Source organism: Triticum urartu, chromosome 2, assembly GCF_003073215.2.
Source record: "Triticum urartu cultivar G1812 chromosome 2, Tu2.1, whole genome shotgun sequence".
Lineage (NCBI taxonomy): Eukaryota > Viridiplantae > Streptophyta > Magnoliopsida > Poales > Poaceae > Triticum > Triticum urartu.
The window spans coordinates 227,454,858-227,480,816 of record NC_053023.1 but is presented as its reverse complement, the minus strand read 5'-3'; the positions used below and the strand labels follow the sequence as shown (position 1 = coordinate 227,480,816).

General features: G+C 41.1%; 1 long non-coding RNA gene across 2 annotated transcripts; it reads left to right on the top strand.

Annotated features, from left to right (window-relative positions):
* The first annotated feature begins 21,334 nt into the window (after positions 1-21,334).
* LOC125536897 lies at positions 21,335-24,680 on the top strand. Of its 2 annotated transcripts, none has more exons than XR_007295304.1 (4): positions 21,335-22,584; positions 22,721-22,790; positions 23,661-23,757; positions 24,449-24,680. It is a non-coding gene; the product is annotated as an uncharacterized LOC125536897 (long non-coding RNA). The 2 variants fall into 2 exon arrangements; XR_007295302.1 differs by having other exon boundaries at positions 21,336-22,584; positions 23,719-23,757.
* Positions 24,681-25,959: the final 1,279 nt, after the last annotated feature.

The following is a 25,959-nucleotide window of genomic DNA, read 5'->3' as shown; positions in this document are numbered from 1 at the left end:
ATAATGAGCCATTTCTTCATATTTGTCAACTTTGCCAATTCACAGGAAAATCATTTGAACTCCAAATCCAGTGAAACCAACTCCGAGAGGCTTCTAAAATCATGCTTTGTTAAATGAGTGCCTTTGCTCATTTTTCAATATAATGTTTCTGTGCACTTCTTGCAAATCCATTAATCCATGATTCCATTATATTGTAATGTTCAAGAACATCTACTGATCCAATCCCAATGAAACCACTTTGGTCATTTTTCACATGACCAGGGGTATCCTAGAAAAGTCCAACTCACATTTTTAGAGCACTTCTATGTTTGCCTTGTTGTGTTGCTTATTGTGTTTGTTTCCGACGTTAGTTGACGAAGTAGACGGAATACTTGGAGAAGGACCAGAAGACTTGAAGACTCTGACGAACCAGGCAAGCAGCCCTTTGACCATGTCTATGAAACCCTTTTTATTGCTTGCATCGGCGACATGATGATGAGGTGACCACAAGGGGTGGTTTGCCACCGTTACTTCCTCGTTGATACTTGCATGGTGCATGACCCTACCTCTGTATGAGGGTTATGCCGGTGGGAGTAGATAGGATGCTATGGTAGCTGCTACGCATATGGGATGGGTATATGCATGGTGAAGGAGGCAGAGTACTTTCAAAAGAATTTTCCAAAACCATGCCGGGTGCCACTTATGCCCAAGGGAGATAATGAGTTGGGTAACCACTTGATGACGAAGTGGTGTACCGAGGCAAGTGTGTGTGTTGTTTTCAAAATGGATTGGTTTAAGTTGCGACCGTTATTCCAACCTTACATGCGCAACCACTCTACCCTTATATGGGAAAGGTCATTATTGATTACCTAGGCCGATACTAGCTTGGAGCCCGCATTACTTGTGATGGGAGAGTTGTTGTTGCGCTCTCTCGGGACAGGGTCGTGCCAGGTTGGGTGGCCATGACTGTCTTTACAGGGCACCGGACACACCGTTGGTACCCCGTGCTTGTGGTATGAGATGAATATGGGAGCGTGGCTCCAAATTCTTAAGATGAGAAGTGTTGGGCACGGGGGTTTCTACCAATCGAGTGGACTCTATGTTAGTGTCGTCTAGGGAAAGGTAATGATTGGGTGCTTACCCCGGGTACTTGAGGTACCGCGGGTCGTGGATGACACGGAAGTTCCCCGGATCTTGTGGGTGAAGTGTGCAACCTCTGTAGAGTGTAAAACTATTCGAATAGCCGTGTCCACGGTCAAGGACAGTTGGGTAACCGCTCTTGGGCTACGTCCACATGTTTACAAACCAGTGTGTGTGTTTGGATAATTGGGGAGAACTACTTGGGTCAAGTCAAAGGACTTGACATGATTGAGTTGGGTTGATGCCCACTCTAGTTATGTTGATATTTGTAACATGTCCTCATGGTTACTTGAAATCTCCTGATGCATGTCTTAAAAGTTGTTGACCATGTCATCACACTCAAAACTAGCTTTCTGCAAGAATTTACCTATATCATGCATTGTTGTATCTTGGACCAAAACATGGGTTGCTTGCGAGTACATTCAAAGTACTCATTGGCTTGCCACTGGTTATTTAATTGGCTAGGCATGGAAGAATAGGAGCTCGAAGAAGAGTTCTTTGGAGACGAACATGTGAACTAGGATGTTTCCCAATCAGAATGCCTGTAGGGTTAAGGTAGATGGCATGGGTCCAAGTTATGGACGAAGATTTCCGCTGCGATGATACAGTCAAGACTTGACCATAATGGTCCTACTTGTATAAAACGGTATGTGTGGATGTAAGACTCTTGTTACTCAGCTTCTGTGTGTTCAGTGAGCATTGATCTCTAGAATCACTGTACATGTGCATTCGGTGATCTCGACTTATGAGTCGGGGTCCCCACAGAGTTAGTATGAGAGCCATCCTGACTGTAGGAAGCCTTAGTTAGCATGGTCGTTAGTTAGGGTAAAACTATTTTCAAAACTATCGCTAGTTTTCAAAAACTGTCTATACTTCTCTTCCCTTCTTAGTTTTTCGAAAACTAAGGTATACTTTCCTTATTGATATCCTCCCCTTCAAAACTTTGGTCGCTAATACCCTTATGCCCCTGACCATAGGATTCCTTGTAATTGATACGTCTCTGTTGTATCTACTTTTCCAAACACTTTTGCCCTTGTTTTGGACTCTAACTTGTATGATTTGAATGGAACTAACCCGGACTGACGCTGTTTTCAGCAGAATTGCCATGGTGTTGTTTTATGTGCAGAAAACAAATATTCTCGGAATGACCTGAAACTCCATGGAACATCTTAGAAAAAATAAAAAAAATCCTCGCCAAAGATGAAGACCAGGGGGCCCACACCCTGTCCACGAGGGTGGGGGGCACCCCCCCCCTCTAGGGCGCGCCCCTACCTCGTGGGCCCCCTGGATGCCCTCCGACGCCAACTCCAACTCTATATATTTGCTTTCGGAGAGAAAAAAATCAGGGAGAAGAAATCATCGCGTTTTACGATACGGAGCCGCCGCCAAGCCCTAAAACCTCTCGGGAAGGCTGATCTGGAGTCCGTTCAGGGCTCCGGAGAGGGGGATTTGTCGCCGTCGTCATCATCAACCATCCTCCATCACCAATTTCATGATGCTCACCGCCGTGCGTGAGTAATTCCATCGTGGGCTTGCTGGACAGTGATGGGTTGGATGAGATTTATCATGTAATCGAGTTAGTTTTGTTAGGGTTTGATCCCTAGTATCCGTTATGTTCTGAGATTGATGTTGCTATGACTTTGCTATGCTTAATGCTTGTCACTAGGGCCCGAGTGCCATGATTTCAGATCTGAACCTATTATGTTTTCATGAATATATGTGAGTTCTTGATCCTATCTTGCAAGTCTATAGTCACCTACTATGTGTTATGATCCGGCAACCCCGAAGTGACAATAATCGGGACCACTCCCGATGATGACCATAGTTTGAGGAGTTGATGTATTCACTATGTGCTAATGCTTTGTTCCGGTTCTCTGTTAAAAGGACGCCTTAATATCCCTTAGTTTCCAATAGGACCCCGCTGCCACGGGAGGGTAGGACAAAAGATGTCATGCAAGTTCTTTTCCATAAGCACGTATGACTATATGCGGAATACATGCCTACATTACATTGACGAATTGGAGCTAGTTCGGTGTCACCCTATGTTATGACTGTTACATGATGAACCACATCCGGCATAGTTATCCATCACTGATCCGGTGCCTATGAGTTTTCCATATACTGGTTCTCGCTTATTTACTTTCCCGCTGCTACTGTTACAATCACTACAAAATACCAAAAACATTACTTTTGCAGTCTTTACTTTTGTTGCCACTACCACCACTATCATATTATTTTGCTACTAAACACTTTGCTGCAGATACTAAGTTTCCAGGTGTGGTTGAATTGACAACTCAGCTGCTAATACTTGAGAATATTCTTTGGCTCCCCTTGTGTCGAATCAATAAATTTGGGTTGAATACTCTACCCTCGAAAGTTGTTGCGATCCCCTATACTTGTGGGTTATCAAGGCCAATTTCTGGCACGGTTGTCGGGGAGCATAGCTCTATTCTTTGAGTCACTTGGGATTTATATCTGCTGGACACTATGAAGAACTTGAAAGACGCTAAGACCACAATTTATCCCTCAACTATGAGGGGAGGTAAGGAACTGCCATCTAGCTCTGCACTTGATTCACCTTCTGTTATGAGTAGGCTAGCGACACCTAAACCTGCTTCTGCTATTCGTTCTGATATGTCGCATGTTATTGATGATGCCACTTCTGCTATGCATGATACTTATGATGAAACTGCTTCTATGCTTGATACTACTGTGCCCCTTGGTGAATTTCTTGCTGAACAAATTGCTAGGGCTAGAGAAAAAGAAATTATTGAATCTGAATACGATGATGATAGTGATGATGAAAATATGCCTGTTATCCCTTAGGGCTATCTTTTTGACATGGAATCTTCTACCGCTATTTTAGCTTGCAAAGATAGATATGAGCTCAAGAGGTTATTAGTTAAATGGAACAAAGAATCACTTAGAGATAAAATGAAACCCGACCCTGCTTTTGCTACTTCACCTATTTATGTTCCTGATAAGGATTATGAATTCTCTGTTGATCCTGATATAATTACTTTGGTTGAATCTGATCCGTTTTATGGCTATGAATCTGAAACTGTTGTGGCACATCTTACTAAGTTAAATGATATAGCTGCCCTGTTCACTAATGATGAGAGATCGCGTTACTTCTATATACTAAAAATATTTCCGTTCTCATTAAAGGGTGATGCTAAGATATGGTTTAATTCTCTTGATCCTGGTTGTGTGCGTAGTCCCCAGGATATGATTTATTACTTCTCTGCTAAATATTTCCCTGCTCATAAGAAACAAGCTTCTTTGAGGGAAATATACAAGTTCGTGCAAATTAAAGAAGAGAGTCTCCCACAAGCTTGGGGGAGGCTTCTCAAGTTACTTAATGCTTTGCCTGATCATCCCCTTAAGAAACCTGAAATACTTGATATCTTTTATAATGGACTAACCGATGCTTCCAGAGATTACCTGGATAGTTGTGCTGGTTCTCTTTTCAGGGAAAGAACACCGGATGAAGCTGAAATTCTATTGAATAATATGTTGACAAATGAAAACAATTGGGCACCTCCTGAGCCAGCTCCTTCTCCAATTACTGAGTCTATTCCTAAACCAACTCCAAAGAAGAGAGGTGTTCTATTCCTCAGTCCCGAAGATATGCAAGAGGCAAATAAATCTATGAAAGAAAAAGGAATTAAAGCTGAAGATGTTAAGAATTTACCTCCTATTGAAGAAATACATGGTCTTAATATACCGCCTATTGAAGAAACATATGATCTCAATTCTTTATTTATTGAAGAACCTCCTGATCCCGATATCCTGACACAGGTAGTAAAGGTAAATTCTCTCTATAGATATGATAAAGCTAAAGTCCCTCCTACTAAAATTGCTAGTCAGTGCTTGGATGAGTTTCATAACTTTATGTTTAAGCAAGACAACTTCAATGCTTATTTTGGTAGACAATTAAAAGAAAATGCTTATATGATTAGACGCTTGGGTGATTATATGGCTAATATTAAAGGTGAACTTAAACTTGTTAGCAAACATGCTTCTATGGTTACCACCCAAGTAGAACAAGTACTTAAGGCTCAAAAAGAAGTGCTTGATGAAATGAATAGTAAGAAAATTGATTATGCTGTTAGAGTGGCTACTAGAACTGGTAGAATGACTCAGGAACCTTTGTATCCTGAAGGCCCCTAAGAGAATCGAGCAAGATTCTCAAAGAAATAATATTGATGTTCCTAGTTCTTCTAAAAAGAAGAAAAAGAAAAATGATAGAACTGTGCAAACTTCTAGTGAACCTATTGCTGAACCACCTGATAATCCAAATGATATATCTATGTCTGATGCTGAAACACAATCTGGTAATGAACATGAACCTAGTGAAAATATTAATGATGATGTTCATGATGATGGTCAACCTAGTAATGACAATGATGTAGAAATTGAACCTGTTGTTGATCTTGATAACCCACAATCAAAGAATCAACATTATGATAAAAGAGACTTTGTTGCTAGGAAACATGGTAAAGAAAGGGAACCTTGGGTTCAGAAACCCATGCCTTTTCCTCCAAAACCATCCAAGAAAAAGGATGATGAGGATTTTGAGCGCTTTGCTAAAATGATTAGGCCTATCTTTTTGCGTATGCGATTAACTGATGTGCTCAAAACAAATCCTTATGCTAAATATATGAAGGATATCATTACTAATAAAAGAAAGATACCGGATGCTGAGATTTCCACCATGCTTGCTAATTATACTTTTAAGGGTGGAATACCAAAGAAACTTGGAGATCCCGGAGTACCTACTATACCTTGCTCCATTAAAAGAAATTATATTAAAACTGCTTTATGTGATCTTGGAGCCGGTGTTAGTGTTATGCCTCTCTTTATATCGTAGACTTTACTTGAATAAGCTGACACCTACTGAAATATCTTTGCAAATGGCTAATAAATCAACTGTTATACCTGTCGGTATCTGTGAGGATGTGCCTGTTGTAGTTGCAAACATTACTATTTTAACGGACTTTGTTATTCTTGATATTCCCAAGGATGATAGTATGTCTATTATTCTTGGAAGACCTTTTCTTAATACTGCAGGGGCTGTTATTGATTGAAATAAAGGCAATGTCACTTTTCATGTTAATGGTAATGAGCATACGGTACACTTTCCGAGGAAACAGCCTCAAGTTCATAGTATCAACTCCATAGGAAAAATTCCATCGATTATAATTGGAGGTTTTGAATTTCCTCTTCCTACTATCAAAAAGAAATATGATATACTTATTATAGGGGATGTGCATATCCCCATTGAGGTAACTTAGTGTTATTCGAAATTTCTCTGGTTTCATGATTATCGGAATGAGTTTGTTAACAAGACTTGATCAACCTTGTTAGTGGATTCTTTTTGATGAGCATGAGATGGATGAAACTAGAAGCACAACCTTCTGTACCCTCTCTATATTTTCTATTAATTAGTAGAAATAAAGTAAAAATAGTATTTTTCTGTCTGTTTCCTGACTTATCCATGCAATATAAAAATATCCCGAAAATAAAAGTCCTCAGAATGACATGCCAATTTAATATGATTTTTTCGGGAATATTTGAGGATTTACTGTGCAAAAATTACCGCGGGAGGAGCTGCCACCTGGCCACGAGGGTGGTGGGCGCGCCCCCCCTCTAGGGCGTGCCCCCTGCCTCGTGGGCCCACGGTGGCCCTCCTCCACTTATCCCGGCACCCATCTTCTTCCTCTGTCTCACACAAACCCGAAAAACCAACTCAAGCATGAGTTCCAGCCACTTCTGCTGTGATTTTCGATCTCCTTGCTCAAAGCACCTCTCGCAAATGTAGCGACCCGACCCGAATGGATCAAGTCTCTGTGCTTAAGTGTCATCCCTGGATCGGTATGCTGACACACACACTAATCGAGGATTTATAACAGAGGTAAATCACATGTATAAGTAACGTAAATACTATTACCTCAATCCAAATAGCGGAAGTAACAAGGTTGTGGATTCCCATCAACACCAATGGCAAAGTTGAGTGTAGAAAATCGTAACCCTAACGAATCACTTACTCATCGTAAGATAATCCTGCAACATGAGACGTTGTAGCCACAGAGGGTCAGTACATTGAATGTACTGGCAAATTCACACCATAGAGAATGATGAATAAAGGCTATCACTACATGCATATTTGGCTGGTGGAAAAGCTCTATGCTTATAAGGTTTTTGCGAAAAGCCAATTTTTCCCTACTGCAAAGGAATAAATTTATTTAACTATCATGGTGATTGTTAAACATTGAGAATGGTTGACAACATTCTCAATCCCAATTAAGTAACATCATTAAACCCAACAATATTCATTTAAAGTAACATGATGAGATTCACATGATAATCCAAGTACTAGATACTCAAGATGTCCATAACTGGGGACACGGCTAACCATGATTAGTTTATACACTCTGCAGAGGTTTGCGCACTTTTCCCCACAAGACTCGATCGCCTCTGTTTGGTTTCTCGCACTACATGGTGTTTGAGAAGACGGATGACCGAGACATAGTCTTTCAGAAGCGCTAGCACCTTACGATCGGGTAGACCGTACCACCTACACCCCCTACATCTGCTAGTCTACCTCTGTAAGAGTTCGCACGACTTAGTCAACTAAGCTAGAGCCCATAATAGCTTGTGGCTGCACACGGAAGTTTCTAGTATGAATAGTCTCATGATCCCTTTGAGCCTGGGTGGCGGTCCATAAAAAAACAGGCAATACTGGTCTACCCAGGTGCCTAGACAGGCAAATCCTGGAATAACCAGGTGCCTCAATCAACCCAGATGTGTGTTTAAGTTGCCACCTTAAGTAAACCATTAATTAACAATCTCACATCTGTCATGGATACTCTCAAAACCCAATCCACGTCTACGAGCATAGCATGGCACTTATAAGCATAACGTAATAGTAACTCCCAAGGTTTGAATGCAAGGCAATAGGTTCCTACCTCATCAACTACTTCCCAATACCCACAATTTAATTAGATCCTAACCATGCAATGTTTGAGGTTTGATCTAATGCAATAAAAACTGGGTATGAAAGAGGTATGATCAAAGTGTGAACTTGCCTGCAATGTTGATGAAGATGATTCGCACTCAAAACTCTTGATAGTTCTACTCGTCACACTCCGGTCAATCTATCATAATCAAGCAATAGTAACAACACATAAGCAATCACTCAAGAGACCAGAAAGATCGAAGAAGACGATTCGGAAAACATCAAACCAAGCAAATAACTCTTGCTACATAAAACAATTTTTAACAGTACCAAAATTGTGTGAATTTGGCCTTATCAGAAAGTTCGGGTCAAGAGCTTCGATTTGCAAAAAGAATCAACTCAAACGGAGCTACGAAACTCAAGTTATGATCAAACAAAGTTTGAATTCAAATCTGATCTAATTCAAATTTTAAACTTTTCAAAAACATATTTGAGTTGGATTAATGGATAGAGGAGATCTTAATGAAGACGTGAGCATTGGTTTCGTTGGATTTGGACAAACGGTGTAAAAGTTATGACCGTTTGAAGAACAGTGACTATTCGGTAAGAAAAACTAATTGCAACCGGGTCCCTGGCTACGTGGCAGAATCTTACTGGCTGTAGCCGTTCGCTTCAGAAGTTTACCGAACGAACGTTCGTCAATTAAAGAAAAACGATTCGAAGAAAAAAAATAGACGATCTAATCCTAGCCCTAGATCTACGATCGGACGGACGAGGAGAGACGAGGCGTTACCGCGGCGGTTGGGCTCGACGTCGCCGGAGAAGACGGCGTCGGCTTCGAGCGGGGCGGTGGCTCCGGTGGCTCTCCGGCTCGGGCGAACCCATGGGGAGGCGCAGCGCGACGAGGGGACTCCGGTGGTGGTGGCGGCGTTGGGCGTAGGCGGCGGTGGAATGTGGGGCAATGGTGGCAGATCTCGGCGGAGATCGCGAACTCCGACGAGTTTGCGTGGGGCGTGGGGAGGCGAGGGCGGCTGCGGTTCAAGGCGAAAACGGGGCCGGGGTCGAGGGTTTATATAGGGGGGGTCGCCTTGGGCGAGGGGCAAGGCGAGGGGGCATCCGGGTTGAGCACGGCGTCGGCCGGCGGAGCGTGTGCATGCGGGACTTCGGCGAGAGGTCGGGGACGAACCCAACAGGTGGGTCCCACGTGTCGGTGGCTGAGTGAGGCGGCGGCCGATCGCAGGCGCGAGCGGGCGAGCGGCTTCAGGCGCGGCTGGGCTCTGGGCCGTGGCCTGGCCTGGGAGCTGGGCTGGCCCAGTCGGTGGGAGAAAAGGAGTTTTTTTAAACATTTCTGAGACAAATAAAATAATTAAAACGAAATAAATAAAATATTATATGGGCATATAATATATCAAAATTTTCAGAAAAAAGATTTTCTACGACGTGAACATTTTTCTAGCATTAAATAAAATACACACAAATTCTAATAATTCAAAAGTGCTACTAGCCTATTAAAATCCAACAAAAAATCATTTTAAAAAATACCAAAATGATTTCAAATTAATTTTTTCTCCAATTTTCTAATGTAGGGAATCATGTTACCCTAATTTCCATATATTTTATTTTTTGAGAAAAATAATTTGAATAAAACTCAAATAACTCCAAATTGAAAATAAATTCAAAAGAACTGAATTTAATTCTTTGAAACTCCCAACTCATATTTCATATAATTTGAAGAAGTCATTTATCTTCTCTCATGAAAATCATTGAGTTGCATGAAGTTTATGAATTGAAATATTTCCAAATGAAATTCAATTATTTTCAAATACCCTTTCATTTAATTTAAATGGAAGAAGTCATATCATCTTCGCTCAAGGGTTTTGTATTTGAAAAGAATTTGAATTCATGGAGATCAGAAAGCAAATATGAAAGTTTGGGAAAGTCCTTTTATTCCCTCTCATTTATCTTTCAAAAAGTTTCAAATTTCACTCAATTTCACACAATCAATCAAACAATCAATCAAATCTATCTATTTATTATAACATTCCAAAATTTAGAATTTTGGGATGTTACAAACCTACCACCCTTAAAATGAATCTCGTCCTCGAGATTCGGAGAGGCTAGAAAGAAATAGGTTAAGTTCGGGGTCTTCTCAAAATCCATCGATCGTCACACTGGGTCTGGGGTGCTACCACCCTTAGAAGCATGGTTACTGTTCCATCAAAACTCATATACTCTATCCTTATTCTTGACAGTGTCGGTCTTCTCAGATCCTCGAGAAAATTCCTTCTCTGAGCTCTTCCGTTAGTGGCATAACCTTTTCCTCAATTCTTCTATCTTTCATCTAGGTAAGGTTCTTCCGAGACTGGGTCTTATTACCTGACGGGTCTGGCGCCAAAACTAAACAACTATCGATCTCTCATGGTGGTCAACCATTTATGGTTTCTCCTGCAGGAAATGGGTCTAGGTTGATCCTCACCGTATAACCTATGGTTGGCAAAGCTGCCTTGTACAAGGGAAAAATTGCTATACCATTCTAAGGTTCAAACAAGGTTTAATACCGTCGTCTCTCTGCTATAGGTAAGTCACTCATATTTACCATCCCATATAGCAAGGCGAATAATAAGAGTAAGTCGGTATGGTGATCAATCCATCCCGCACCCAAATCATTACCATGTATACAGTTTAGCGAATCTCGCATACTAACACTCGGTCATCCTCACAAGCATTGCAGAATTTCTCTTGTCGACGAACCAAGTTCGGATATATCCATAGATTCTGCAAGCCAGACAAACATCTATCGTTCCTTCACAACTCTCAGGTTTTGCGTAAACTCCTATAAAATCGTCTGTCGACAAAGGTATATCCTCTTCCATGGTTCTTCCTTCAGCAAGAATGTGCTTGCTTCTTGGCAGGTCCTGGGGCCTGTGGGTTATGGCCCATCTCATCACTTGTAGTCCTTGAACTTATCATCGGGCAACTTATCATTATTCCAACTTCCAACTTCCTAGTATTCTTAAATACATCCAATTGTATTGTCTTCCTTCCTTCTATTGGCACCAAACTAGGACATGATTACTCAGACTCATCATGGAGTTTCCATTGATCCATATTTCCGACATCATACCTCCTTTATATCCAATAGTAATTTATCTCTTCATCCTCGTGGGATATCCCTCATACCGAGATAAAACCTATACTTATGAAGTCCATATTCACTTCATGGAACATTATTATCTTTTCCAGGGTCAAGCGTCCTTACAGGGGAATATTGGCCATCTCTGCATGACACTTCTTCAACTGGGAAACATGAAACACATCATGAACTCCTGATAGTCCTTCGGGTGACTCCAACTTGTTGGCCACTTCTCCCATGCGCTCCAAAACTCGGTATGGTCCTACAAATCTCAGGGCCAACTGTCCCTTAACTCCAAATTGTTTAACTCCTCACAGAGGGGGCACACGAAGACATGCTCTGTCTCCAATTTCATAGACTACCTCCTTGCGTTTTTTAGTCTTTATAACTCTTCTGCCTGGACTGAGCTACCTTCAGTCTATCTCGAATCAACTTAACATTCTCTTCTAACTCCTTTGATCACATTTGGTCCAAACAACTGACGGTCTCCAACTTCATCCCACATACTCTTGGGGTATCACACATATCGAGACAAAACTCGTATTCATTTTGTCCGAAATCCACTCAGTGGAGTATCCTTATCTTTTCCAGGGGTCAACGGTTCTTACAGGGTACTACCACCCTTAAAATGCACAAATCTTCCATAGACCATATTTCTCCTATCCTCAGAATGGCCAAAATTCTTCTTCATAGAGTAACAACTCATAAAATCCATATCAGCACCAACGATGCTAACTTTATTCATTCTCAAGTGATTACAATCTCTCGCTTTTCCATTACATGTCTCAACTAAACACCTCAATATAAAAGGAAATGTTCTCACTTCTACTACTCCATTTCTTTTGTTGCAAACTCAACTATCTAGCACAAGTTTCCTTCTCCTTAGGGCATTCTCTGGCAAAGTGCCCTGCTCCATTACAACTAAAACATATTACTTCTGACAAGTATTGAGGTTTCCTTTTGGGGCATTTGTTGAGGTAGTGCCCTGACTCCTTGCACCTGTAACAGGTGATATGACTCAGGTCCTTCCTGGAATCCAATCTACTTCTCTTCCTGGACCTTTCCATGCCAATCATGGCTTCTATTTCTTCTGGGTCATATTCTACTTCCTCTATCGGGAATTCTACTAGATCCCCATTCAAAAAAATTTGGGAGATGTGTCCTTCTTCTCCACATGAATAGCAAGACTTAGTGCAGGGTTTACTCGGGTCCTCTTTAGGTGTGTCCTCCACATCTTCCTTCATCACGGGTTCTTCTAAACTTTCCATGAGGTTTCAACTTCTGGGACACAAGATGAGATCTTTGTAGAGTCAACTTAAATTCTTTCCAAGTGGTTACTCCTTGCCATCCATTCATGGTTTGGTACATCCTCCACCAAGTAGCAGCACCTCTTTCAAAGCACTGAAAAGCATGCTGGGTCATATCCTTTCCGACTACAGGGTTATTCTCCATGTGATCCTCCATGTTCTGAATCCATCGGTCTGTCTCCAATTTACTCATCGGTCTAGAAAATACAAGCCCATCTCCATTCATCCTCTATTGGGTCCATGGGTTTGGGGAGAGATAAGAGAGATAGAGAGGGATACACACAATACAAACAAAAGTTTTGAAAAGACAGATTTTATTTGTGGCTATCGGAAAAACATCAAACAAATGACAGCTCACAATTCGTCACATCTAACGTAAGTGTATAACAGGGGTTTGGTCTTCTAAAGGTCAATAAATCTTCCACGTCGCCAAACTCTTCCAGTTTTGTTCATATCTCTGATGGGCTTCTTCCGATCATGCTTGTCCTTCTCAAGTTCTTTTGCCAGATCATCTCTGTTGGCGTGAAATTTCTCGTGACATCCTTTAATATTCGCGGAGTTGTATTTCCAACTTCTAGGTTTCAACATCCTTGGCATGAACCATGGTCTAGTTCCTGACGAATCTCCGTTTTCTTGAGGTTTTGCTCCTCCAGTTCTCCATGAAATGCTCCTTGTCAAAATACGGCTTCCTGAAGGTCCATCTTAAACTTCTTGATGTACTACTCTAGATCCTGGTGATACACCAGCTAAGGTTAAAACTTCATCTTTCTAATAGGTGCTCCATCAGCCTTCTTCCATCAAATCCATTCTGAAGAAATGCATCCTTAACTCAGCACGGTGACAACAACATCAGCGGGCGATGACATCACAAATAACAGTGTTTCTGCTCTTGTCATTCCCATGAGCTATCATTCCATAGTTGATATCTCCTGCCTTAGGGTTTTCTCGACAAATGCTTGAGTTCTTAACTCTACATGCTCTGGGTTTTCTCCGATGCACCTTGATCTCGGGTATTGACAACTTCCATAATCTGTCAAGTTCCATAAGGGTAGCCTTCCTAGTTCATACAAATCTGGGAATTCTTTAGAGCCTTCAAATTCTCCTAGTCTTAGGAGTCTTCAACCGTTGTAGTTTCCATTATTCAGATGCACAGTAAAATCCTCTTCATTTCGAAGTGGTCTTAGTTGTCCAATATCTTGTACTTATTGGAGTGGTCTTATCCGTCGAATCTTCGAGTGATCCAAAGGGAAAAGGGATATGGTCTCACTAAAGGGGATTTTTGAATAAGCTCAGAAGAGAAGAGAGGTAAAAGATCTTTTTGAAAGGGAAAGTTGTAGAGAAAAAATCTTTGCTATGGGCTTGCCAGTTTCTAGGGTCACGTCCTACAGTCAACATGTGCTCTGATACCATCTTGTAGCGACCCGACCCGAATGGATCAAGTCTCTGTGCTTAAGTGTCATCCCTGGATCGGTATGCTGACACACACAATACTCGAGGATTTATAACAAAGATAAATCACATGTATAAGTAATGTAAATACTATTACCTCAATCCAAATAGCAGAAGTAACAAGGTTGTGGATTCCCATCAACACCAACGGCAAAGTTGAGTGTAGAAAATCGTAACCCTAACGTATCACTACCTCGTCGTAAGATACTCCTGCAACATGAGACGTTGCAGCCATAGAGGGTCAGTACATTGAATGTACTGGCAAATTCACACCATAGAGAATGATGAATAAAGGCTATCAGTACATGCATATTTGGCTGGTGGAAAAGCTCTATTCTTATAAGCTTTTTGCGAAAAGCCAATTTTTCCCTACTGCAAAGGAATAAATTTATTTAACTATCATGGTGGTTGTTAAACATTGAGAATGGTTGACAGCATTCTCAATCCCAATTAAGTAACATCATTAAACCCAACAATATTCACTTAAAGTAACATGATGAGATTCACATGATAATCCAAGTACTAGATACTCAAGATGTCCATAACCGGGGACACGGCTAACCATGATTAGTTTATACACTCTGCAGAGGTTTGCGCACTTTTCCCCACAAGACTCGATCGCCTTCGTTTGGTTTCTCACACTACATGGTGTTTGAGAAGACGGATGACCGAGACATAGTCTTTCAGAAGCGCTAGCACCTTACGATCGGGTAGACCGTACCACCTACACCCCCTACATCTTCTAGTCTACCATTGTAAGAGTTTGCACGACTTAGTCAACTAAGCTAGAGCCCATAATAGCTTGTGACTGCATACGGAAGTTTCTAGTATCAATAGTCTCGTGATCCCTTTGAGCCTGGGTGGCGGTCCATAAAAAACAGGCAATCCTGGTCTACCCAGGTGCCTAGACAGGCAAATCCTGGAATAACCAGGTGCCTCAATCCACCCAGATGTGTGTTTAAGTTGCCACCTTAAGTAAACCATTAATTAACAATCTCACATCTGTCATGGATACTCTCAAAACCCAATCCACGTCTACGAGCATAGCATGGCACTTATAAGCATAACGTAATAGTAACTCCCAAGGTTTGAATGCAGGGCAATAGGTTCCTACCTCATCAACTACTTCCCAATACCCACAATTTAATTAGATCCTAATCATGCAATGTTTGAGGTTTGATCTAATGCAATAAAAACTGGGTATGAAAGAGGTATGATCAAAGTGTGAACTTGCCTGCAATGTTGATGAAGATGATTCACACTCAAAACTCTTGATAGTTCTACTCGTCACACTTCGGTCAATCTATCGTAATCAAGCAATAGTAACCACACATAAGCAATCACTCAAAAGACCAGAAAGATCGAAGAAGACGATTCAGAAAACATCAAACCAAGCAAATAACTCTTGCTACATAAAACAATTTCTAACAGTACCAAAATTGTGTGAATTTGGCCTTATCAGAAAGTTCGGGTCAAGAGCTTCGATTTGCAAAAAGAATCAACTCAAACGGAGCTACGAAACTCAAGTTATGATTAAACAAAGTTTGAATTCAAATATGATCTAATTCAAATTTTAAACTTTTCAAAAACATATTTGAGTTGGATTAATGGATAGAGGAGATCGTAATGAAGACGTGAGCGTTGGTTTCGTTGGATTTGGACAAACAGTGTAAAAATTATGACCGTTTGAAGAATAGGGACTATTCGATAAGAAAAACTAATTGCAACCGGGTCCCTGGCTACGTGGCAGAATCTTACTGGCTGTAACCGTTCGCTTTAGAAGTTTACCGAACGAACGTTCGTCAATTAAAGAAAAATGATTCGAAGAAAAAAAATAGACGATCTAATCCTAGCCCTAGATCTACGATCGGACGGACGAGGAGAGACGGGGCGTTACCGCGGCTGTTGGGCTCGACGTCGCCGGAGAAGACGGCGGCAGCGGCGTCGGCTTCGAGCGGGGCGGTGGCTCCGGTGGCTCTCCGGCTCGGGCGAATCCATGGGGAGGCGCAGCGCGACGAGGGGACTCCGGTGGTGGTGGTGGTGGCGGCGTTGGGCGTAGGCGGCGGTGGAGTGCGGGGCAATGGTGGCAGGGGTCGAGGGGAGGCGAGGGCGGCTGTGGTTCGATGCGAAAATGGGGCCGGGGTCGAGGGTTTATATAGGGGGGGGTCGCCTTGGGCGAGGGGCAAGGCGAGGGGGCGTCTGGGTTGAGCACGGCGTCAGCCGGCGGAGCGTGCGCGTGCGGGACTCCGGCGAGAGGTTGGGGACGAACCCGACAGGTGGGTCCCACCTGTCGGTGGCTGAGTGAGGCGGCGGCCGATCGCAGGCGCGAGCGGGCGAGCAAAGCGGAGCGGCTTCGGGCGCGGCTGGGCTGTGGGCCGTGGCCTGGCCTGGGAGCTGGGCCGGCCCAGTCGATGGGAGAAAAGGAGTTTAAAAAAAACATTTCCGAGACAAATAAAATTATTAAAACGAAATAAATAAAATATTATATAGGCATATAATATATCAAAAAATTTAGAAAAAGATTTTCTACGACGTGAACATTTTTCTAGCATTAAATAAAATACACAAAAATTCTAATAATTCAAAGAGTGCTACTGGTCTATTAAAATCCAACAAAAAATCATTTTAAAAAATACCAAAATGATTTCAAATTAATTTTTTCTCCAATTTTCTAATGTAGGGAATCATGTTACCCTAATTTCCATATATTTTATTTTTGGAGAAAAATAATTTGAATAAAACTCAAATAACTCCAAATTGAAAATAAATTCAAAAGAACTTTGAATTTAATTCTTTGAAACTCCCAACTAATATTTCATATAATTTGAAGAAGTCATTTATCTTCTCTCATGAAAATCATTGAGTTGCATGAAGTTTATGAATTGAAATATTTCCAAATGAAATTCAATTATTTTCAAATGCCCTTTCATTTAATTTAAATGGAAGAATTCATATCATCTTCGCTCAAGGGTTTTGTATTTGAAAAGAATTTGAATTCATGGAGATCAGAAAGCAAATATGAAAGTTTGGAAAAGTCCTTTTATTCCCTCTCATTTATCTTTCAAAAAGTTTCAAATTTCACTCAATTTCACACAATCAATCAAACAATCAATCAAATCTATCTATTTATTATAACATTCCAAAATTTAGAATTTTGGCATGTTATAGCAAAACTGCTTGGGGAGATTGTTCCTTGGTATGTGGCTCCTCCATTAGTCCAATTAGTTTTTGTTCTAGTGCCTTATTCTTTGCAAATTTGTGCTGCATAGGTGACCATGTTCTTGAGCTTTCATGTCAAATTTATATGGTTCCAAGTAGTTCTAATGCTTGATATAGGCTCTAGGCACTTGTAGGAGTAGTTGCTATCAGTTTTATTGAAGTTGGTTCACTTTTGTTTGAAGTTACTAAAAATTTCAGAATTTTTTAGAGAAAAACAATATGCTTAGGAAGATGTTCCAAGGTGGTTCTTCTAAGAAGCAAGGACCCAGGATTGCTATGCGCGATGCTGATGAGGATCCACCAAGAGACGCTCCAGTACGGCCTTGCGAATGGCCGTCGGAAAATTTTATGGACCGTGTGGGAATTAAAGAAGAATTCAAAGCATATTTGCGCAATCCCGATCTTGAGGATTTTGAGGCTAACAAATGCCCCCAGTATCATGATCTCACAAATTCATTTGTGAGGAGGTTTGAGTATTCATCTTCGCGTAATTCTCCTTCAGTCATGTTTGATCTCTATGACAAATCTTATACCATGGACTTAGAGGATTTCACTTCTGCTTGCAAACTTCCATCATGGGGTAGTGTTAGGGATTCCCCTAAATCTGAATTTAGAAACTTTCTTACTAGTATAACTGTGGGGGAATCTAGAGATATAATGCAGGCTACCATAGGGAGCATTCACTTTCCTGGTATACATTATTTTGCTCTCTTCATCGGTAGATGCATAAATGCTAAGGATGAAGCATGTCACATGTGTGTCCCTGATCTTAGCATTCTTAGGAGTGTTGTGTTAGGAGACCAATCTTATCATATGGAAGCCATTGTAGCCCGCTTAGCAATCCTGGGTGATACGGAGGAATTTATCATATAGACATAATGAAGATTTCTTTGGAGGAATTTATGCAACCCGCTTAGCTCATTTTCTTGAGATAGACATTCGTGAGGGTGATACGGAGTTTCCTCCTGCATGTTTAGATTATAACTCTATGGCTTCGCACCAGTTTGTCAAGAGGCCTAAATCACCTCTCTTATATCGTTTAATTTTTGATAAACGACATGTTTTCCGTATTACTCTCCCTGCTCCTGCCTTCTTTGATTCACAGACAAAAAGAAGATATGTTATTACCACAGAGGAGGCAGAAGAGTACGAGAGGAGAGCGGAGGCAGCTCGACTCCACGCTGCAACTCAGCAGGCGATAATCGCTGCATATCAGTATGATCCCAACTATTCTTCGTCGCAGTACAACCCCAGCTACACCTATGGGTATCCGCCAGGATATCCCTGGCAATAGACCAACTTAGGCCAAAAGCCTAAGCTTGGGGGAGTACGTATTTCTCACCGACATTACATTTATGCTCACACACACTCATTACTAGATGTCGGTGCTCATACTCTTTCACTGTAATATCCATGCTAGTTTGTTTTCTTTTTCCTGCTTTCTTCTTGTGTGTTTGTTAAACCTTAAGAAAAACCAAAAAAATTAGTAGTAGTTTGTTTTTCTGCTGTAGTAGTAATAATTAAAAAGAAAACCGAAAATATTTCCCGTTCTTCTTTTGCTTGTTGGCAGCTTTCCCGTGTAAATAGTTTTATTTCTTTTCTTTTCTTTGGGGGTCAGTAGGAGAAGACCATAATTAAATTGTTGAAGTGGCTCTTATATGCATTATTGTTGATTTAACCAAGAGCCCATATTGCCTTGTCTTCTCCTGTTTATTGAATGCTCGTAGATTCCAACTTAGTCCAATGCACGTACACTCTTATTATTATTCACACCGTTCGGTCGTGCAAGTGAAAGGCAATTATGATAATATATGATGGACTGACTGAGATGAGAAACGCTGGTATGAACTCGACCTCTTTTGTTTTTGTAAATATGATGAGCCCCTCGTTCTTGATTCAGCTTATTATGAATAAACATGTTTGCAATGGCAATTAGAGATCGTAGTTGCTTGTGCCATGCCTGATTAGCTATGAGTTATAATGGTTTACCTTTTGTGCCAACATGCTATTGAGATGATTATGATGTGGTATGATGGGGTGGTACCCTCCTTTGATTGATTTAAGTGACTTGACTTGGCACATGTTCACACATGTAGTTGAAACAAATCAACATAGCCTTCACGATATTTATGTTCATGGTGGATTATATCCTACTCATGCTTGCAACCAATGTTTATTAATTTTAATGCTTGTACATGGCTGTTGTCGCTCTCTAGTTGGTCGATTCCCAGTCTTTTGCTATCCTTCACCTGTACTAAGCGGGAATACTGCTTGTGGATCCAATCCCTTAAACCCCAAAGTCATTCTAGATGAGTCCACTATACCTTCCTATATGCGGTATCTACCTGCCGTTCCAAGTAAATTTGTATGTGCCAAACTCTAAACCTTCAAATAAACATTCTGTTTTGTATGCTTGAATAGCTCATGTATCAACCAAGGATGGCATTATCTTCCGTGTTAGGCGGGTTATTCTCAAGAGGAGTGGACTCCGCTCCTCACTCATGAGAAAATGGCTGGTCACCGGGATGCCCAGTCCCATGATTTATGCAAACTAAATCAAAATTAATTGCAAACAAAACTCCCCTGGGACCTGATGTATGTTGGAGACACTTATTGTTTCGAGTAAGTCATGGATTGATGCTTGTTGGTGGAGGGGGAGTATAAACTTTACCATTCTGTTTGGGAACCGCCTATAATGTGCTTAGCATGGAAGATATCGCCATCTCTTAGTTGTTACATTGACAATGAAAGTATATCGCTCAAAATACAATTTACCTCTATTTCAAAACCGAGCTCTAGGACCTCTACAAATCCTTGCTTCCCTCTGCGAAGGGCCTATCCATTTACTTTTATGTTGAGTCATCACCCTCTTATTAGAAAGCACTAGCAGGAGAGCACAATTGTCATTTGCATTCATCACTATTAATTTATATTGGGTGTGACTATGATTGGATATCTTTTACCATGAATTACAATGTCTAGTCAGTCCTTGATCTTTAAAGGTGCTCTGCATTTATGTTTTACGGTCTCAGAAAGGGCTAGTGAGATACCATCTTGTTATATCATATTATGATTGTTTTGAGAAAGTGTTGTCATCCGAGATTTATTATTATGGCTTGCTAGTTGATTATGCTATTGATATGAATAATTATGAGACCTGAGAATTATTGCAAATGTGGTTAGTTATGATCTCTGCTGAAAACTTGAATACTGGCTTGACATAGTTACAACAACAAGAGCAAACAGAGTTTGTAAACGTTTTTTTTCTTTCTTTCAGTTTGTCAACTGAATTGCTTGAGGACAAGCTAGGGTTTAAGCTTGGGGCAGTTGATACGTCTCCGTCGTATCTACTTTTCCAAACACTTTTGCCCTTATTTTGGACTCTAACTTGTATGATTTGAATGGAACTAACCCGGAGTGACGCTGTTTTCAGCAGAATTGCCGTGGTGTTGTTTTATGTGCAGAAAACAAATATTTTCGGAATGACCTGAAACTCCACGGAACATCTTAAAAAAAATAATAAAAAATCCTCGCCAAAGATGAAGACCAGGGGGCCCACACCCTGTCCACGAGGGTGGGGGACGCCCCTCCCCCCTCTAGGGCGTGCCCCTCTACCTCGTGGACCCCCTGGATGCCCTCCGACGCCGACTCCAACTCTATATATTTGCTTTCGGAGAGAAAAAAATCAGGGAGAAGAAATCATCGCGTTTTACGATACGGAGCCGCCGCCAAGCCCTAAAACCTCTCGGGAGGGCTGATCTGGAGTCCGTTCGGGGCTCCGGACACTACACCACAACACTTAATTAAGGGCAGTTAACTGCCGGGAGAACTATCTTATTAAGGGCAAATAATCTGCCAGGAATTACCTTACTGCCAGCACAAGTAAATATGGGCAGATAAACTGCCGGGAGAAGATAAGTTACCGGGGCACACGAACTGCCGTGGATGGTTGGCGACACGTTTTCTGTCGGGAGAACTGAGTTACGGCCCACCAACTGCCTGGATGTGGTGCAAGCCAGAAAGTGAAATCTTTTGGGCCTAAACGCGCGAGAGAGAGCCCGAGCGCGCGCTAGATGGAAAATATTCGCGGGCCGATCATTCCAAAATTCCTTCTACTACCCGTCTCAGCCCCTATGTCTCACAAAAGAAAAAAAACTCGTACCCCTAAAAAAACTCGTCTCAGCCCTTTTCCAAATTGTTCCCCAAATCGAACATCACCACGATCTCCACCGCCGCCGCCGCCAACCACCCATCGGAGCGTTGGCTTCATCCCCACCACCGTCGCACCCTAGCACCCTCCTCAGCCGCCGCATAGCAACCTCCTTATCCGCCGGCGAGCAACCTTTGTCGCTTCCTCCTCGACCTCCGCCGCACCGAGCGCCGACTTCCTTCCCCGGCCAACCAACGTCGCCGCTCCCAAACACCCTCCGCCGCACCCGCAGCGCTGCCTCCCGGTGCTTTCTCTCTGGGTAGCACCGCGGCCTAGCACCCCGGCCATCGTCGACTTGCTCACTTCGTCAAGCAGCGCCGCCTCCTGCAGGAGCTCCCCAGCCAGCAGCACCTCCTCCTCCACGAGCCTCCTCTACGAACTAGTCCTGCACCAAATTGGTTCATTCATGCTTGAAGTGAATACATGAGGAGCTGATGTTTACTTGTATCTCTTGGGAGTCTATCTGTACCTTTACTTGTTGGAGTCTTGGGGAGCACTCAGTGGTGTGGTTTATCTTTTGCTTATGGGTCTGCAACAACTGGTATTCCTAGATTTTTATTTCTTAAATTAATAAAAAAAAGCAGCGCTGGATTCAGCCAGTTCCATGATTTTTTTGTACTTTCGTCTGTTCTAATTTTCTCCAGTAGTTAGGTCTATGTCAAAATGTGTCATTTTAGCTTGGATGATAGAATATATAACGTGCAAAATTATAGTCACGCTGTTCTACCTTTCTCCTGTAGTTTAGTTACTTTTTTTTGGAATCTACAGGTGCAATAATTTTGCTCTACAATAAGACTGTCATTTTCTTGATGATAATTAGAACATTTTGGATGCTCGTTGTTTATTTTTTGCATCCAAGTTTGGTAGTAGTGTTAGAGTGTGTGGCGTAGTTTCTGATGTTTTGAGGGTACCCCTAAAGGGGGACTAACCTGAGACATGTGGTTGTGTTCTATTAGTTTTCAGTAATGGAAATTGGGAGCTATCCTCCTAAGTAGAAAAAATGGAAAAATGGGTCATGAGTCTAGCGGAGTACCATGCTCTTTTGTTCTATATGTAATCCTTACAAAAAGTTCTCTAATTTTCACTTGGTGCTTTCACTGAAATAAACTTTTTGGATTGTTTGTTCTGTGAGCAGCGTGCATCTTCTTTTTCCTCTCCACCAAGAAGTGTCAACTACGCCATACAAGTATGTGCGATGAATATATTTCACTTCAATTATCGCATGGCCTTACAAGCCACATAAGCTTATGTTCTTATGATTATATATTTACCAATTACTATTATGGTTGATTTCTTATAAGTGTTTGCTTCTATGTATGAAGCTTGGAGTGAATCCTAAGTTCATCGTAGAACCAGCAACATGAGTACACGACCGCAAGCAAAACTGAGGAGGTAATACTCTTGGTAGTTAAGTCTTGGATTAAGTATTTTGCTGTTGGATACATGCTTGCTGCTATTTAAGAACATTGAAACTATTTAGCATTTCATTTCTTATATGCTTCATGCAAATGAAACTGTCATAAATATACACACTAAAATTTTTCTTGGCATGTATATGCATGTCCTGAATGTGCTTTGCCTTTTTATGCATACAATTACTGGAAACTTCTACATGTACTAGAACTGAGCTTTTGCATTACTGTGTATTCTGAAGCTTTTTCTTTTGTTATTGGGCAGTACATGAAACATAGTGGTTGGTCTGCCTGCCATAGAACCATTTATGAAGAGCATAGGTGCTGCTTAGTCCAGTATTTCTTTTCATGTGTAAAAAGTGGTTGATCTAGCAATACACTGTTTAGTATTTTGTACATGGCAGGAAACTTGTTGTAGATACATACTGAAAGTTGAAAATTATGCTAGTACAAATAGGTGCTCTGGTCGTATATATGGCTACTTGCTTTGGAATAGTTATTTCTTGATATGATCTGATCCAATCTCATGTATATTATATTTATTTCTAGAAAAAAATTTATGAACCAAGTTCACTACAACTCAAAGTCATGTGCATGGAAGGGAATTGAGATATTTGCTCATTCCGTACTAGTCAAAACATATGTGTAGATATACTACTCATTCTGGTTTGTGCTGCTACTTAATCAAGGTCTTCTTTTATGAGCTCTTGTTGTAAGATTGAAGGTTCAAGATACTACACTTCCGTACAGATCTTAACATTATTTGAAAAATAAACATTTAATGTGTAGTAGAGTTGTATCTAGTAAACTTTGGAATTTCTTGTTTAATTTTCTATATCTTTCATCGTAGTGGTTACAGGTTGGTCTTTACTTGCAATCTAATTTGCATGTTGGTTGCTGTTCTTCAGGAATCACGGTACTAATCTGTGACTAGATTGGTAAAAGAGGTATTTTGCACAATTCTTTTATATCCTACATGTCTCTTTTCTCTCTATATAAAGTAGCATTATTTGAAAATATCCTTGTGTTTCCTCTCAGAAGCTCACACCTGAATATCATTATATATGCTTGTGAAAAGGTTCTGTATGTTCTTTTGAGTTAAACCTAACTCTAAACATTTTAGTTTCGATACTAGTGTTAGTCAATGCTGGAATGAAGTTTGAGTTTTCTTTGATGTACTACTTGCCTTTGTGTGCTTATACAAAAAGATAAGATCCTATGATACCTATGATGTAAACATGTTGTTCCTATTTTGTCTTATGTACAGACACAATTCGATGATTCTTCACTTTTAGGAAAGTAAACTTAATATCGGTGGTAATCACACCATGCCATGTGGGTTTAATTATCTTTCCAGACCTGAAACTGTTGTCATGCTTTCCAGGAAGGGCAACTAGATGTGCTTAATTCATGTGCCCAGTCTTGAAACTGTTGTCATTTGTTTGTTTCTTATTAAATCGAATATTCATTTGATGCCTTAAAGGGAAATTCATTGAGAAATTCTCTTGATTATGTAGGTGTTTTTCTTATAATAAATAGGGGTGGTGAACACTGTACATTCTTTGACTATCGTAATAAATGTAATGGAGATTATGTTTTCTAATGTGTGTACTTGTCATTTGGTCACTTCCTGTCCAGGTTGAAAATGTTTCTGCAAGACTGGTTAAGACAACTTGCTGTAACCATATGCGTTGAGCTCACACAGAAGACCTTACAAGCTTTACTCTTTGTGTTTGTTACATTTTGTATTGCTCGAATGTCTAGAAATTGCAGATGCTAAATTATGAGGAAATCTTCATGTGTAATCAATTAATTGCATACATTGTAAAATGTTTGATGACCAGACTTTTTAATATATATGTGAAGTGCATCTGTAGAATCCTCTTGTTTTATTTGAATGGATGCACCATCTTCTGAATCATCAGTGTGTATGTAAATGTGAAATGGATGCAATACTAGAGTATAATAGCCATATTAATTGGGATACATGGCACCACCGGCACATCATCTGCCGGGGAAACTGTTGATTGCTGGTAGAAAACATCTGTCGGGAGAATAGGAACTGCCAGGAGAATTCTGAACATGGTGGCATAGAAACTACCGGCACATCCCCATCTGCCGGGAATTACAATCCCCGGCAGCCGTTCTCGTGGCAGTTCTATCTGCTGGGAGAAAATCATTCCCGGCAGGTTGACTGCCCTTGTAAGTGAGTTGTCCCGGCAGTTTTTCTGTCCTTACATCCTTGTTGTGGTGTAGTGGGAGAGGAGGATTCGTCGCCGTCGTCATCATCAACCATCCTCCATCACCAATTTCATGATGCTCACCGCCGTGCGTGAGTAATTCCATCGTAGGCTTGCTGGACGGTGATGGGTTGGATGAGATTTATCATGTAATCGAGTTAGTTTTGTTAGGGTTTGATCCCTAGTATCCGTTATGTTCTGAGATTGATGTTGCTATGACTTTGCTATGCTTAATGCTTGTCACTAGGGCCCGAGTGCCATGATTTCAGATCTGAACCTATTATGTTTTCATGAATATATGTGAGTTCTTGATCCTATCTTGCAAGTCTATAGTCACCTACTATGTGTTATGAGCCGGCAACCCCGAAGTGACAATAATCGGGATCACTCCCGGTGATGACCATAGTTTGAGGAGTTCATGTATTCACTATGTGCTAATGCTTTGTTCCAGTTCCCTATTAAAAGGAGGCCTTAATATCCCTTAGTTTCTAATAGGACCCCGCTGCCACGGGAGGGTAGGACAATAGATGGCATGCAAGTGCTTTTCCATAAGCACGTATGACTATATACGGAATACATGGCTACATTACATTGATGAATTGGAGCTAGTTCTGTGTCACCCTATGTTATGACTGTTACATGATGAACCGCATCCGGCATAATTATCCATCACTGATCCGGTGCCTACAAGTTTTCCATATACTGGTTCTCGCTTATTTACTTTCCCGCTACTACTGTTACAATCACTACAAAATACCAAAAACATTACTTTTGCTGTCTTTACTTTTGTTGCCGCTACCACCACTATCATATTACTTTGCTACTAAACACTTTGCTACAGATACTAAGTTTCCAGGTGTGGTTGAATTGACAACTCAGCTACTAATACTTGATAATATTCTTTGGCTC